At 38.7% G+C, this 15,498-nt stretch overlaps 1 protein-coding gene and 1 pseudogene across 1 annotated transcript in view; one reads left to right on the top strand and one right to left on the bottom strand.

Annotated features, from left to right (window-relative positions):
* LOC139445690 (ras-related protein Rab-7L1-like) overlaps positions 1 to 15,498 on the top strand; it is a 164,146-nt gene that overhangs the window by 22,739 nt on the left and 125,909 nt on the right. The gene's annotated exons all lie outside the window — the stretch shown is intronic.
* On the bottom strand, positions 2,022 to 7,030 carry LOC139445913 (uncharacterized; annotated as a pseudogene).

Raw genomic sequence — 15,498 nt, forward strand, 5'->3', positions numbered from 1 at the left:
TGGGCAAGCTCCGTCAAAGACACGGGAAGAGCACCCATTGTACTTAAAAGGGCAATAGTACCCACAAGTACCGTTTGAGTCACGCGGTAAAGCTAGACTCCTGGTTTCAAATTTCTTTATGCGAAATATTTGCTGAGATGTTTAATTTGTACTTTTTATAACATTACTCATTATCATTATTCGGTACTGAGTCGCACCGCCAAGCCAGACTCCTGAATTCAAAGAACCTTAAGTGATATATTTATTGAATCTGTGAAAAGCGGTACCCTGGGTAATTACCTTGTAGTGAAATTGCACATTACAAAGATCACTTTGTTAGTTTTCAAACTGGCACTAAATCAAATTGGCTAGATGATCACTCTCATATCATTGCATAGATATATTTGTTGCATAAGGATTTCATGTATCATAATTTTGTTCACATTTGCATGGTTGTTTTTGGGGTGAAAAAGTTAACACATATATCAATTTGGACTCATGTAAGCTTGGGGTCCAAGCTTCACGTAACGGAGGGATATTGTCATGGTGACTGATTTACAACACCCATTGTCTGAAGAACATTTGATTGCAAAGGCTCATTACCCTGGAGCCATGACATCTATATGCCTTGAAACACTTAATTGCTGTTATTTCTTAGATGCCAATCCTATTTGTTAATCCCCATTTTTGTGTACATCGACCGTCTGCCATCCTGAACAGGATGTGCAAGTATGTCACTGATGATTTACTGTTAACATTTATATTTATTACTTACCAAAATATTTTAAAACCAGTTTATTGAATGCAAAGATTATTGTGTTGAAAATGTGTATTTTATATTGATCAGTAAATTTCATTCAATAAACTTTTTTTTTATGCGAACATACATGTATATTGGAATTTGCAAACTATGCTACATTTTGACGAGAACCAGAACGAGCATGAGAACCCATTTTTTATTTGATTTGTCGATACGAAAATCTGTGCTTAACTTTTACTGTCAAAATTTCAGTAAATTGTTCTATTTAATTGAATACATCTATATGCCGTTAATCACCTGTTTTTAAAGAATGCAATTGTTCAACACACAGTTTTTAATCATATTTTTTTCAAATATTTGTTTTTCAAGATGATATAGATAACATAGGTATTGAATTTAAAACGAAACAAATTACAATTACTTTTGCAAGAAAAATATTAGATATTGAAAACAAATATTTGATCGCATGTATTTCCTTGTTAAGTCAATAAATACTACACTGTATAGTTAAAATTCAATTATTAAAACCACCCGTCCCACACGATTTTAGATGTAAAAACTTATGCGAAATCTTTATGGTTTTTATTACATGTGTAGATTGATATAATTTTATAAAATGCCAAAATAAAGACTAAAGCATTGACACAAATGCGATCCAGAAACTATAACAGCTGAACTCTGCGCTTTATGAAAACTGTACCATTGAGCAAGGTGTCCATGGCGAATACAAAGGGAAACCACTCTCAACTAGAGTTTGAACTAAGAATAGCTCCCCCTGAGTTATCAATGAGGTCACGGTCATTACTGTAGCCTGCCGACACCTTCCGTTTTTATCCTTCCCAAATTATCGAAAAGGTATGTTGTTTCACACTTCTTAAGCATAGACTTGGATAGAAATTTATTGTAAGCTATCGACTCCACAGTTATGTGGATCGCTGTCGCGATTAAGAACATTTTTTACGTGAAATCCTTGATGCATACTTCATGTTTTCGAAGTGTCAATTTGAATCACTCAGTTTTACAAAATGAAATGTCAATGTTTGAACGTAAAGCGGACTAATTGATTGGCAAAATATCTATGGAAAAGTATGCCGCCATCTTGGATGAAGATAAAATAAACTTACGACAGGTATAGCGCCAGTTAGGTTAAGAGGAACTGTACACTTGACACACATCGACAGGACACAGGTAAACACTTGATGACATTTATTTGCAACACTCGAAACGAGCGCGAAACCCAAGCGAGCCTCCCAAGAAACGCAAGCTACCAAAGTGGAGCTAACTCTGCTGACATGAATACACGCCAAGCAAACCTGCGTTGGTGTGACTCTCTTTTTTTCTTCATGATAAAAGTTATCTAAACAAACCATAATGAAGGAAATAGGCCTGAAAAACAACTTGATTCCTTGGCATAAGTTCTCTTGACCCAAACAGTCAAGATGAGAGTAAACAATGATGTAATAAAGATCCAATTTCTGGTTAACCATGAAATCAATTGGTAAGTAAACCATCATAGGGTAAACTGCCTTCTGCTTGATGGGGATTATTCTGCCCCTCACAAACACAACATTTAATAAACAAACACGATACTTCAAAAGTCCAAAACGTATTCATCAAATCGCTTTGGTCATTGACGTTGACGTTGACGCGATGGCCTTGAAGTTGAAGATGACTGTATACATGGTTCAAATAGGGGGTCAGACTGATCCGACGCAGAACTGATGTCAGTTGGGTGATTGTCATCAAACACCGCATCCTTAAGCGGTGGCAGAGGAGGAGTAGATATTTCCAGAGGAATGTGCGGAGTCTCTGGTGTCTGGTGAAGTGTCTCAGGTGGGTCAGGTGTCCTCACTGTTCGCTTCATGCACACGTGTCTTGTTCCAAAGGGGGACTTTAACACATTCTGAGAGCTTAACTCTGTATGAAGTGTTCCGCAGTTGGGTCCCAACGAACTTGCGGACATTGCACCAGAGGCCATCTTTGGCGACTACTAGGTAACGATTCCTATGATTACATGTTTTATTGCGATCGTTATGAAGGTACACCAGGTCGCCAATCTCAAGTTGATCAATAACAGGTCGATGACTCCGAGGGGCCTTGGATTTTTCACTGTGACCACGGTTTGTTTGGCGATTAACATGTTGCTCTGTGATCAACTGCTTGACGGACAGAGGCAACTGACAGTTTGTGAATTGGTCTCTCTGGGTCCACATCTCTCGAGAAGACAGGCCTCGTGAACGAATGCGCATGTTTAGGCGGGCGAAAGCAATGGCAAGAGCTGTTGGTGTAGTGGGGCCCCGTACAGGGTCTTGGCGCACAAGCTTGTCCTCTAATTCTTGTATGGCCTTTTCAGCAACTGGGTTCTTGTTCACATTCTTCACTCTGCTTATTTCTAGGGTAATTCTATGTTGCTGAAGGCGTTCATACGTGACTAGACTGATAAAGCCTGGAGCTGGGTCAGTAATGATGCTAGCCGCAGTGTAGGATGTGACACATTCATGTAGAACGAGGATGAGTTGTCGTTCCCTGCGCATAACATCTGACGCAAATGCAAACCCAACAGTTTCAGGTGGATCACTGGTGCTCTGGTCTACAACAACATGAGGTGTCTTACGCAAGGAGGCGCACCGGTGACAAGATTTTGAGACACTGTTTATGGATCTGTCAAGGTCTAAAGCAAAGAAGTATCTATGGCATACTTGCTTGAGTTGGTGTGCAGATGGATGATCCAGTTGTATGTGTAGGGCAGTCAGGACTCCGTCTAATACTTGTCTTGGGACAACAATGCACTCTCTTGGTGAACCGAGTGGGTCAGATTTTTGGACAACAAGCAATCCATCCTTTGAGATGGTTGCTGCATTTAGGTATCGTTTGACATCCCTGAAGTTTGTTACCTTCTTGGATGGTCGGGTACCTTGGAGAAGATGAGCATGTGTTCGTCAAAGATCCTGGCACTCCTCTTGCAAGAAACGCCAAGCAGACCTGCTTCTGAAAGGAAGGCGGGTAGTTCCATTCATGATGTCCTCTATAGACAGTTGTCGAACAACAGAGCTTTCTTGCACTCAATGAAGGAGCACATTTGGCAAGAGGGATTGTCACATTCTGGTGCATTTCTGCTTGCAAAATCGGATGGCACATTTGCAGAGCCAGCGAGGTGTTGTATCATTGCTTGGTAGCAGCTAAGTGTCGATATGAAGGTAGACACCCGAGGACTAGCAGAGAACTCCCCACGGCATAACTTCTCAAATGCCAAAACACATGGTCTACTGTCGGTAAGGATACATGCTTTGTGTTTTGACTGGATAATGAAAGGACTGAAATGCTTGGTAGCGATAGCAATTGAAAGGGCTTCCACTTCACATGGTAACCATGCAACCTGTTGTCGCCGAAGTTTGGCACTGAAGAATCCTGCTAGTCGTGGCGAGTCACTACGTGTTACATATAGTGTTGCTCCAATTCCTGGCTTCCTAACAGCACCATCAGTTACAATCCAGTGTTGGTCATCGGGGTGAGGCAGTACTATGGATTTGTTGGATGCGAGACCAGCCTCTGCTGTTTTGAAGGCATCGAGCAAAGAGTCAGACCACAGAAGCTTTTCACCGGACTGGCGACCGCCCACTTCAGCATCAAGTGGGGCAAGGAGTGTGGAACAACCAGGTATTACACGGAACAAGACCTTGTAAGCTCCTATAAATGACCGTAAGCCAGTCACTGTTTCCGGAGGTGAACAAGAAGCCAGAGTTGATATGCGGTGTTGACTTGCTTAAATGGATCCTTGGTGCCATTGCCATCCTAGGATGGTTGTTGTCCTGGGAGCAATGACTGTCTTGTTAGGAGATAACCTGAGATTGTTGTGTTTGAGCACTTCAAGTACGCGTCTCCATTGACGAAGTAACTCATCCGGGCTATCAGCACCACAATAAAGGTCGTCAGCAAGCTTAGAAATCACCCCTTAATCTAGAAGATCCCCCAGTATGCGGCACATGAGCTCCTCCAACGCAGTTTCAGAGCCCGCCATTCCCATTGCAGACCTGGCATATACTCTCACTGCACGGAACGGGGTCACTACACCGCAGTATTTCATCGATTCCTTGGACAGAGGAATCTGATAAAAGGCATTGGTTAAATCTGTGGTCATAATGTACTTCCACTTGGCAATCTGTCTTAGAGTACATCAGGCATGAGGGAAGGTTGTGGCTTACTGTATCGTCCTACATCAGAGAAGGCGGTCACCAATCTGTAACCACCACTGGACTTCTTGATTAGGAAAGAAGGGTTGAGGTATTCTACTTGGATACCTGCATCTTCAGGTCGTACAAATACACCCATCCTCTCAAGTTAATCGAACTTCTGTTGGAGCTCAGAAAGTTTATCTCGTGAGTATTGCGGGACACGACCCTTCCGTTGTGGAGGTTGTACAGGTCCCATGTTAACAAATGCTTGAATGGGGCCTGAAGCACCGTTATAGCCATCGATATGTTGGTTAAACACATCATCGAACTCCGTAAGTAGTAACTCAAACTGAGATTTGGTATCTTGCGGTAGGATATTGTCTGGGTCTACACAAACAGTGGATGAGAAACCAATGTCCTTAATTTGAGGGGACACAGTTGGTGGTAGCAGATGTGCCGGCTCGACATCATAATCAGGGTCGCAGTCAGGTATAAAAACTGGGCAAATCTGGCAAAAGTGCTCGTGTTTCTTGAGCATTTGTGGAGTGTCGGACAGATTCGGGATCCTGATTTTGCCTGAGACACTTGAGATAATTCCTAGTTCTGGCCAAGTGGATGACAAGGTAGAGCGCCCAGGTCTGGTATCCATGCGGGGTTCTATGGCAAATGTGAAATCCGCAGGAGCAAAACTTTCAGGAACCGGCACCTCAATAAAGTCTCCAGGCCATATGGTAGTAGAAGTGTCTGGGGCTCTGAGTACACAAACTCGTCTCACAGTATGTTTGTGACCAGTTGTTTCTGTGGAACCGTATGTGTATGTCGTACCATAACCAAGTATGATCTGATGTTTTGCAGGGCGTACTGCCACATCGTTGGCCTCCATAAATGGTATGCCTGCAAGGACTTCTACATCCAGGTTTTCCACCACAAGACCATTAAAATCGAACTCCTTGTTGTCGTGTGTGAAAAGGATTCTTGTCTCACCAACTACCTTCAGTGGGGAAGAGCCATCTGCCTGATGGGCTGACTGAGAGCTAGTCTTGATGTCAGTGCCGAAGCCTGTTGCTGTTGAGAGGCGGATCATATTACGAGTAGCTCCACTATCTACAGTGACTCGTGACGTCTGATGGCCACAGAAACAGTACATATAGGGCGACTGACGGACTTGCACACGAAGAGTGGAGACAGGTTCAGTAGATGGCACTGCACACACATTCAACTGTATCACTAGCATCGTCAGCAGGGTCATCAAGTATACTGGCAATTTGTCTTGCTTTGACCATGTATCTCCGGTCATGATCTGGAAGGAACTTGCACTCGCTGAGATAATGAACATGATCGCTGCGTCCTGAAGCTTTACACAGTGGACATGATTTTGGAAACTTTCTACCCGTTTGTTGTGCTTTAGCAAAACGTGAGAATGACGAGCGCTGTTGTGAAGTGTTTGTCCTCATAACCTTAGCATCCTCTGCTTTGCGGATTTCATCTAAAAGTGAATTGAGAGCCTGTGAGATTTCAGGTTTCAAAGAGGAAATTGTTCGTGAGCGAAGATCTGTCCCATAACGTTGTTTAACGAGCTTTGGAAGGTCAACGTGTATTAGCCTCAGCCATGTGAGCACAACAAAATTTTCTAACGATGGTGACAATTCCTCGTCCTCTTCAGGTGCATTGCCATGGTGGGTTTTTCCCCCTTCACGGCGGAGTAAATTGTCCTCCACAAAAGCCATTAGTCTCTGATACAAATCTTCCTGTCTCTCGTCATTTTCAAGTTTGATTTCGGCAAAGTCAATGAAATGAGCGCCAGTTGCTTGGAACCCGAAATGTAGGCGTATGCTATCTACAGACGTTGAGGGTTTTATTATGGTGTTCCGTGAAATTATCGGACAATAATTTGCAATCTGGCCGAACATGAGCTCCAAACTGCTAACCTTTTTTCTTGCAGTTCTTCTAATAGCTTCACGGACGTCTGTAGCGTATCCCAGTTCAGGACCCCGTTCCACAAAGCGATCTTAGCGCGATGACTGTCATTAGTCAGTGTTAAAGAAAGGGAGTTACGATCGACTTAGCGCTAAGATCGCTTTATGGAACAGGGCCCTGGTCGCTACACACGTTGAACCCTCGTCTGGTTGCGAGTTTACTCCATGCAGGGTTGTGACCCACCTGGCACAGTTGCGAGTTGTCACTAGCGGCAGCGATAGTACAGAAAGCTCTGGGACCGGGCTTATCGATGCGAGGCGTAACCTGTACTCGTCTCTTCATATCGCAAGTTGACGACACACAGAGAGAAGGAAACCAGTCAACAACAGACGTGTGTAGCGACCAGAACTGGGATACGACCAGAACTGGGATAAACACCGTAGAGAATTATATCTGTGGCATGCAACTATGTGTTTAATTGACAAACATTTAAAAAGAGCAAAATCATCTGCACTTCTTGTGTTTTGTATTTTTACTCCGTTCTGCAAAGTGCGCCAATGGCAATGCTACTGACGCGATGACCGACATTTGCAGCTAAATATAGCAGCGTATAAAAGTGGTAATGCGGAACTAAAGCGGAATACAATTTCTTCTTTTTATGCATATTGCTCATGACAAAATGCAATTCCTATAAAAATGGTCGTGTTGCTTATTATCTGTAATTACTGCCCATTGCCATGTTTAATTTCTAACCATGATATCAGTCCCAAATGTATTATTTAATTGTCTATCATATCATAACCTTTGTGAGGTGGTGACATGTTTAATAACAGAGTAAATTTTCTGTTAAATAGATATCTTGGCCACTTCTGAACACAGTGTTTCCTACAAAATAGCAAAAGCCAAATGAAAATAAAATTATTCTCTAATTTATGTATTTTAAAGTTGTTATGCCACTCATTGGTGGGGATACAAGCGTAATAATTCAAGTTCCTAGGATGTTTGTGTTATGCAATTTTGCAAGAGTTATGAGAGTTGGACATATTTCTTCTCATACACAGTAAAACAGCAGGTAAATGTCTAGGAATAAATACTCATGACATTGTACAATAGGCCATGATGTTCACAAAATATATGTGGGAGGGTATGTACATCAATATAATAATATTAATTATTTTGAATATAACTAAGTGTGTCATTAAACATCAAACAATGAATACTCAACATGTCAGAGTTGAAAGGGGTACAGTTAAATTTGTACTGTTCAAGGGATTTCTAAGCAACAACACCTCACAGCCCTCTGGCAACTGATGTGTGTATTTTTGTTTGTATTCTCAAGTCCCAAAGTCATTTTTTGTAAATATTACTATCATTAGCATGTTAGATTTTAGTGGTAACAATTATTAAAAATCACTCCATTTGATTATTGTGTACATGATGATAAAAGCAACTATTTTCTTATATTAATGGTGGAGGTACATGTAACTGCTTCCAGGCATAGCAGATGCAGGATGTGAGAAAGTTTGTGCTTCATCTTAGAAGTCTAACTTAAAAAATAAAAGAAACTAATTACATATAGAAATATTAGAGTAGAAATTGTTGAAAAAGATTTCTCTTGTTAAAAAAAGATTTCTTTAATGTTCCTTTGATTCACCCACCACCCTATTCTTTTTCTCATTGATTTAAAGGAAAAAATACATATGTAATACCCGGTATGACAAAATCTCCTTCCTGGTCAGTATTAAAATAACTGGGAAACTCATTGAACCATTCCTGGTAGGTTATTGACATAAAAACGTTGAAGCTTTCATAACCGTTTTGCCAGCAAAATGTCCTCATATTTCTGGGGAGACGATATGGAATCTAAATGATATTATTTAATATGATTGAAATATTTAGAAAGGTTTCAAAATTACCAACTTAAGACAGATAACATATATTTAATAAATCCATTACTAATAGAGAACTGAACTTGTTATCTCATGCTCTGTAACCATTGACATTAAAATTTGCAAGACAAAGCAACAGTAAGAGTTATCCTCCCTTTACAACTTGATCAAAATGGTCGTCTGGTCCTTGCTGTTGAAGGCCAAGTGGCTGAAGTTTCTAAGATAATATTTCTTTGAAAGACGAGAATGTGTAGGTAAGTCATTATACCTTTACTTTTTACCTTTTTTCTGTGGTTTCTATCAAGGCAGGTACAGACCTAGCACAATGTCATGCATTGTGCAGTCAGTCCCTCCATGATGATCAGATATTACAGGTGTGAAGGGGACGAAGCTTTTTTTTAAACTATGTAGTTTCATATGCACAGCTTATTGTCAAAGTACATGTTTCTCAAAGGTTGTAAATGTGAATGACGATGTTCAGAAAACAAAACTCTCAAGATTCCTTTCATTCTTGAAAGCATAACATTTATGCCACTTCTGGTTGAGGGGATGTGAGTAATAATATAGTCAACAATCTCTTAACATTAGCAATATTGACCCATAGCATTCAGATTCTCCTCACAGGTTTGAAATGTTATTTACTATCATCAGCCAAGAAGAAATCTTAAGATTTCATTAATAGTAGATTTTAAAGGTGTTATCCCATTTCTGGTCAAGGTTATATGAATAATAATATAGTAAAAAAAATCTTTTAAAATTAGAAATCTTGACTCAAAGTGTTGAGGCTTTGTCCACAGGTTTGAAATGATATTTACTGTCATCAGCCAAGAAGAAATCTTAAGATTTCCTTAATTGTAGATTTTAAAGGTGTTATCCCATTTCTGGTCAAGGTTATATGAATAATAATAATATAGTAAAAAAATCTCTTAAAATTAGAAATCTTGACTCAAAGTGTTGAGGCTTTACTCACAGGTTTGAAATGTTATTTACTATCATCAGCCAAGAAGAAATCTTAAGATTTCCTTAATTGTAGATTTTAAAGGTGTTATCCCATTTCTGGTCAAGGGTAGATGAGTGATGATATAGTAAAAAATCTCTTAAAATTAGAGGGGGCACAGGTGGCCGTGTCGTCTAAGGCGCCGCGATTCACTGTGCAGAGTTGCGTCCCTTTGATCCGCCAGCAACCTATGATGGTTGGTTCAAATCCCGGTTCACCCCAATAATGCTTCTAGGTTTGTCAGCACCATCACTTCCTTCGGGCTTTCCTCCCACATTAAGCTGACACACCGTGATATAACTGGAATAATGTTAAAAGCGGTGTTAAACCCAACTCACTTAAAAATTAGAAATATTGACCCATTGCATTCAGATTCTGCTCACAAGCTAGAAATGTGCTTTGCTATCAGCAGCCAAGAGAAAATCTTAAGATTTCATTAATTGTAGATTTTAAAGGCGTTATCCCATTTCTGGTCAAGGTTATATGAATAATAATATGGTAGAAAATCTCTTAGAATTAGAAATATTGACCCATTGCATTCAGATTCTGCTCACAAGTTTCAAATGTTATTTACTATCAGTAGTCATGAAGAAATCCTCAGATTCCGTTAACTGAAGATTTTATAGGTGTTATCTCATTTCTGGTCTAGGGGATATGAGTAATAAAATAGCAAAAAATCTTTTAAAATTAAAAATATTGGTCAATAGCATTCAGATTCTGCTCACAAGTTAGAAATGTGATTTACCATCAGTAGCCAAAAGAAAATCTTAAGATTACCTTAATTGTAGAGTTTAAAGGTGTTATCCCATTTTTGGTCAAGGCAAGATAAGTAAGGATATAGTCAAAAATCTCTTAAAATAAGAAATATTGACCCAAAGCACTCAAATTCTGCTCACATGTTTGAAATATGATTTACTATCATCAGCCAAAAGAAAATCTTAAGATTCTATTATTTGTCGAGTTTGTAGGTTTTATCCCATTTCCGGTCAAGGTGATATGAGTATTAATATAGTAGAAAATCTCTTAAAATTAGAAATATTGTCCTATTACATTAAGATTCAGTCCACAAGTGTGAAATATTATTTACTATCATCAACCGAGAAGAAATCTTTAGATTCCATTAATTGTAGATTTTAAAGGCATTATCCCATGTCTGTCGAGGTGATAATAGTCAAAAATCTCTTAAAATTAGAAATACTGACCCATTACATTTAGACCTTTGTTCATAGGTTTGAAATGTTATTTACTATCATCATCCGACAAGAAATTAGAAATCTTGACTCAAAGTATTCAGGCTTTGCTCACGGGCTAGAAATGTTATTTACTATCATCGGCCAAGAAGAAATCTTAAGATTCCATTATTTGTCGAGTTTATAGACTTTATCCCATTTCTGGCTGAGGGGAGATGAGTAATGATATAGTCAAAAATCTCTTAAAATTAGAAATAATGACCCATTACATTTAGACCTTTGTTCATAGGTTTGAAATGTTATTTTTACTATCATCAACCAACAAGAAATCTTAAGATTCCATTAATTGTAGATTTTAAAGGCATTATCCCACTTCTGGTCAAGGTGATATGAGTCATAAAATAGTCAAAAATCTCTTAAAATTAGAAACACTGACCCATTACATTAAGATTCTGTCCACAAGTGTGAAATATTATTTGCTATCATCAACCGAGAAGAAATCTTTAGATTCCATTAATTGTAGATTTTAAAGGCATTATCCCATTTCTGTCGAGGTGATATGAGTCATAATATAGTCAAAAATCTCTTAAAATTAGAAATACTGACCCATTACATTTAGACCTTTGTTCATAGGTTTGAAATGTTATTTACTATCAGTAGTCATGAAGAAATCCTCAGATTCCGTTAACTGAAGATTTTATAGGTGTTATCTCATTTCTGGTCAAGGTGATATGAGTCATAATATAGTCAAAAATCTCTTAAAATTAGTATTATTGACCCATTACATTAAGATTCTGTTCACAAGTGTGAAATATTATTTACTATCATCAACCAAGAAGAAATCTTAAGATTCCATTAATTGTAGATTTTAAAGGCATTATCCCATTTCTGGTCAAGGTGATATGAGTCATAAAATAGTCAAAAATCTCTTAAAATTAGAAATATTGTCCTATTACATTAAGATTCAGTCCACAAGTGTGAAATATTATTTACTATCATCAACCGAGAAGAAAGCTTTAGATTCTATTAATTGTAGATTTTAAAGGCATTATCCCACTTCTGGTCAAGGTGATATGAGTCATAATATAGTCAAAAATCTCTTAAAATTAGAAATACTGACCCATTACATTTAGACCTTTGTTCATAGGTTTGAAATGTTATTTACTATCATCAACCGACAAGAAATTAGAAATCTTGACTCAAAGTATTCAGGCTTTGCTCACGGGCTAGAAATGTTATTTACTATCATCGGCCAAGAAGAAATCTTAAGATTCCATTATTTGTCGAGTTTATAGACTTTATCCCATTTCTGGCTGAGGGGAGATGAGTAATGATATTGTAAAAAATCTCTTAAACTTAGAAATATTAACCCATAGCATTCAGAATCTGCTCACAAGCTAGAAATGTGATTTACTATCCGCAGCCAAAAGAAAATCTTCAGATTCCATTAACTGTAGATTTTATAGGTGTTATCCCATTTCTGGTCGAGGGGATATGAGTAATAAAATAGCAAAAAATCTCTTAAAATTAGACATTGACCCATAACACTCAGGTTCTGCTCACAAGTTTGAAATGTGATTTACTATCATCAGCCAAGAAGAAATCTTAACATTCCATTTAGTGAAGATTGTATGATGATAATGTGTATAAAATGTCATAGGTTGATTATGACCTGTGAACATCTGTATAGATTGATGTATTACCACCTTCCATGGATATGTGTATTTGTCTATTTCTAGACTTGCTAAAGCCAAAATGGGGAAAGTGGAAATTGATAGTTTATACTGAAGGGTTCATTGGTCTGTTGAGGGCTCAAACAACTGAAAACAGGCGAGCTACTGCTAGCACTGACCTGACACATATTGTTAATGTTGTAGCAGAAAAAAATAATTTTACTTTACTGGAATTATTTGAATTATACCTTGCTTCAAACCATCCATTCTGTCATTAGCCTTAAATATGTACAAACCCATGTAATCCTGTGACACATTAAAAGCTGTTTCTTCAGCTCTCATTCTGTTTGATAAGATATTGATATGTTGTCGTATTATGTTCACGTCGCTGTCAGGGCGGCACCAAATAAATTGTGTGAGAATTCACCAATAAAAGGTAGCAATGCTCTCTTGGAGCGAGTTTGAGAACCAACAATTTGACCTTGAAGAATAATGTTTCTGATCAAAGTAACCCCTCCTAACATGTCTTTGAAAGTGTCATCATGTACGCGATAAGTAAAATTCAATATAGCCCTCATATTTTCATCACAGGACATATGATTCGCCTGAAGACTAATTCTTACTAATACTTTGTGAACTCCTGAAGCAAAGACAAAAAGAAACTATTCTGCCTGACATAGATTATCAATATGTACATTTTACCTCAACATTCAAGTAGATCTCTACATTAACTATGGTAATAAGCAGTACTTCTTTGTTCTCATTTCATTTTCCAGGTACTATACTCAACAACAAAAGTTCCTGTGACACCAATATTTTAGTGTATTTTTCAAACAAGTGAAGTTTGGTTTTCAATATTGTAGTACATGTATGGAATCTAGTCACAAAAACGCAACTGCTACAGAAAAGCATGCATTCGATGCAAAAGTTGACTTTTATGCAAGCCCCATGCATTTCACTACCCAAGAATGGGTATAAAAACATGTGCGTTAACTGGATTCCATGTGCATTGTTTAGCATCGTGCTGACAACAACCGCTCAGAAAAACAACAAATTTACGCAATTATTCCACATTACGAAATGCCCCGCTTGTCCGAAAATGAGCGACTGTGAGCAATTTGGTGTTTATGGCAACATTGGCAACAGACGAATGCAGTCAGAGACCATCCTCGCAGTGGCAGGCCATGCGTAACCAATAATCGACAAGACAACTGGATTTGAACAATACACCTACGAAATCGATTTCAGCCAGCAACAGTGACTGCAAGAAGCATCCCTGGCCTTTGACAAATATCTTTACAAACCGTACCTCACCACCTCAGATGTGCAGGGATTGTCGCCAGAAGACCCACCAGAAGTCCCATTTTGACAGGAAACCACCATCAAGCATGTCTACACTGGTGTAGACAGCGTCTACGCTGGACGGCCATGCAGTGGGGACAAGTTCTATTCACTGACGAGTCTCGTTTTCACCTCAGCCAAAGCGATGCACGGATTCGTGTACCTACGTCAAGGTGAATGTTACTTCAATCGTTTTGTTATGGAAGAAGATTGGTTTGGGGGCGGCAGCATTATGGTATAGGGTGGAATTACAGCAAGACAGAGGACCTGTTTGATAGTGGTAAAGGGAAATCTCATTGGACAGCGCTACCGCGACGAGATCACTGGCCCTGTTGTTCTACCGTTTTGTCGTCGTCATGGCCCAGGCATTACCTTTCAACATGACAATGCCCGGTCTCATATTGTTCGACTTGTTCAGGATTCTCTTCAACAAACCAACGTAATTGTCATCCCCTGGCCGGCTCACTCCCCTGATCTCTCACCAATCGAGCACATATGGGATGAGATGGATCGGCGCCTTCAACGTCAACCACATGTTCCACAGAAACAGCAGGAACTTCAAACATGCTCCAGCAGATATGGACAGATATCCCACATGACTTTGTGCGACGCCTGGTATATTCCATGAGACGAAGACGTGTTGCTTGCATTGCAGCCAGAGGTGGACACACACACTATTGATTTGTAAATTGACATTTTGGCATGTTCATGTTTTTTATGAAATCACGCATTTTCTGAAGTCAATCAATCAGTCTTTATTGTATGAAAGGCCATTGGCCCATATACACATTCAGATAAACAATATCATTTACAGCTGTACAGCGCATTATATAATTATTGGATAACCAATATGATGCTTGACATGTAATAGAAGTATTGTAATAACAGTGGTAATAACCACAGTGACAGCAGTAGTAGTATGAAATACAAAAGGAATACAAAAGGAATGGAATGGAAATATGAAGTTTTACGTCGCAAAGGCTTTCAGCCATAGCATGACGTTCAATACAAAAGGCTCTATCAGTAATATCCTCATCATGTCATGACAATTTGACAATTTAAATGTATATGCATTTCTAGTAGAAACAAACCGACTAAAATGAAATGTAGATACTCCTGATCTAGATGCGAAAGTTTCAAAACAACTAATTATTTCTGGACATATCGGATTTACTAAGTAATTTACTACGCACTCGTAGACTTTGATAGATGTATTGTAATATCTTAGTTAATTTTTGACTAGGGATACCATTAAAAGATAATATTTTGTTCATGGAATAGTGGTTCTTAGTGATATCAGGCATATATTTCAATCTTAGGTTGTCGTAAATTGGACATATAAACAAAAAGTGTAATTCGTTTTCAATATGGTTTTCGAAGAATGGACAAAAACGCATATCCTTAGAAATAGAGGAGAAGCGACCCCTGTTGCACATCAAATCATTTAACCCTAGCCTGAGTTTAATAAATGTGTCTCTAATTTTTCTCTCTGTTATAGTATGCAGGTAAACCTCTTGTGTTAGACAATATTTAAAGGTTTTATAGACGTCGTAGCGTGTACTGTTATCTAGTGACGACCT

The sequence above is a fragment of the Haliotis cracherodii genome, unplaced genomic scaffold (genome assembly GCF_022045235.1).
Source record: "Haliotis cracherodii isolate W230 unplaced genomic scaffold, xgHalCrac1.p SCAF_6, whole genome shotgun sequence".
NCBI classification, from domain to species: Eukaryota; Metazoa; Mollusca; class Gastropoda; order Lepetellida; family Haliotidae; genus Haliotis; species Haliotis cracherodii.